The sequence below is a fragment of the Amorphotheca resinae genome (genome assembly GCF_003019875.1).
Source record: "Amorphotheca resinae ATCC 22711 unplaced genomic scaffold M430scaffold_2, whole genome shotgun sequence".
NCBI lineage: Eukaryota > Fungi > Ascomycota > Leotiomycetes > Helotiales > Amorphothecaceae > Amorphotheca > Amorphotheca resinae.
In genome coordinates this window covers 1,843,821-1,846,511 of record NW_020194472.1, presented here as the reverse complement: position 1 = coordinate 1,846,511, position 2,691 = coordinate 1,843,821, and positions in this window count along the sequence as shown.

The window sequence follows — 2,691 nt, the reverse complement described above, 5'->3', positions numbered from 1 at the left end:
TTTAGCGATATTCAGTAGACAACACCAACACCTTATAATATTCATTAAAAATCACTACATCACTCAATTGACTTGATTCTTGCTTTAAAAGCTGTGCAATACCTTGATCTACCTTAGATCTATCTACGAAATCAATATAACGACTATTGTTGATCCTACACTCGAATCCCCTTCGATTTCTACACCCGCTAATATTGCGGTTACAGCCCGGCGTTCATTTACAACACTAATTCTACCTAAAACCCCTCAAACAGGCCCTCCTAAATCAAGCCCACTACTAGCAAGCCCTTTAGTAGCAATAGCACGCCGAAAGAAGAAGAGAGGCACCCCTCGAGTAGACACTAAGACGTTCTAACAGGCGCTTTAATATAAGCTAGATCACCCTTTAATACTATCAACAGAGGTAGCGGATATATTTAGTATACTAGACAAAACACAGGAGATTTAACGCCGTTTTAAGGATAATAGCCGTTTATATATCGAGTTTAATAAGGGCAGGCCACTACTGTTAAATAAACAGGAGGTACGGGCAGTTAAGAACTATATTACTAGCTAGTATCTCGGTAGATTCTTAGCTACTCGTGATATGATCAGGGCTGCTATTAAAACTCTTCTTAAGGATCACAACCCTCCCTAAGGGCCCCCTTCTACTAGTTAGTTAAATAAGTTCTGTAAAGAGCAACTCCCTAGTATCAAGAAAAGGAAAACTAAGCCTCTTGACGTTAAACGTAAGACAGCACAGGATTAAGATACTATACGCTAGTAGTTTAGCAACTATAGTGCCTATATCTAGAGCTACGCTATTCCTCCTTCTAATATATAGAACTTTGACGAATCTGGCTTCTGTATTAGTATGGCAAGAGGGGAGACTGTCTACGTCTCTACGGATGCCCCTCCTCTCTATACTCCTAGCCCTAAGAACAGACAACAAGTGACGATAGTTAAAGGGATTAACGCTATTAGATCTACTATCCCTTGTGTTATTATTATTTAAGGCTAGTGGTTTATAGAGAACTAGTTTAATAAGAACTAAACAAGGGATAAGCTATTAATAGTAAGCCCTACTAGCTATATTAATAGCGATCTAGCTCTAGACTAGCTACAACACTTTATACGGCATACTAGTATTACTCCTAGTAGCCCTAAGCATATACTACTAATAGATAGCCACTAATCTTACGTCTCTAACGACTTTAAGATTACCTGTTTAAAGCACAATATCACGCTATAGGCCTTCCCTTCTTATATGACGCATATAATGTAGCCTCTTAACGTCTCTTGTTTTTAGCCCTACAAGCACTAGCACGATAAGGCTATTTAGAAGACGCTACGCGCCGGCAAGCTTAGCTACAGGATAGCTAACTTTCTATTTGATCTACCGAGTATTAAGGAACAGACGTTTAAGCCTAGTACTATTAAGAAGGGTTTTGCGGAGTCAGGACTGTAGCCTTTAAGTAAAAAGAAGGTATTAATTAAGATAAAGGTATTCGCTACTAACGCCTACTACTAGCTATAACTAACAAGATACAGGTATATAAGAACCCTGCCCCCAAAGCCAAACAACCCTAGGAGGTAATAGAAACACCGTGTAATCAAGACAATACCGACGATCTGACTTTACCTACTCCTCTACGCGCCGAACCTCCTATACAGCCCGGATCGTTAAGAGAGACAGTAGACACTGTTAGATATTAGAGACAAAGGAACAGCGATCTACTTAGTAGCCTGTCAAGGAATCGCTATTACGGTAATATAGACGCGATTAAGGTTTAGATCTATACAGCTAAGACGACTACTACGGCACACCTACAACTTAATATAGGAATCCTTAAGCAACACAAGAAAAAGGCTAATTAGAGTAGAAAACGGCTACAAAAGGAGGGCAAGTTAGATACGGCTATAGCTTACGCGGCGAAGGTACATAAACGCTAAAAGGAGGCAGCTAGTAGGCTACAGAAGTAGGAATATTAGCGTACTAGGAGGCTTAACAGGATCAAGAACGCGGAGCACTAAGTAAGGGTTAAAGAGCGCCGACTAGCTAAGGATCCTGATAACGCAGAGTATAAGAAGAGGCTAGAGGAGGCTAGGACAGATCAAGAGGTGGCTTAGTTACAATACGATACCTAGATATTAGAGAACGCTTATCCTAATAGCCAATTAGAGCCACGGCCTAGCTATCTAGGACAGCTAATAGTAAGTAATATAGAGGATGATATTAATGACAAAAACAGGGTAGAAAGCTTAGATATAGAGGCTGATTTTGTCTCTTTAGATAGGAGGCAAACAGAGTCTATATTTCGAGCTAGGTATAGCTCCCCTGATCTTAAGCCGTAGGAGCTACCTCTTACTATACAGGGGCTGTAAGAAGCTAGATTAAGGTCACTTTACAGTATAAAATACTATAGGGGATCGACCAGGCCGAATAAACTAGCAGCAAGTCTGTAGGTAGCTCAATTGAGATCCTTTTAAACAGTACTACAGGCAACTAAATTAAGGTCACTTTACAGTATAAATTACTATAGGGGATCGACTAGGCTAAATAAACCAGCAGAACCCTATTATTATGCCCTTTTTTATAGAATATATATATATATGTAAATAGTTGTAACTATGGTCACTTCCTAGTATTAATTACTATGGGAGGCAGACCAACGATCAAATAGGCCTCATATTAAAGTGGTGGGGGGGGGG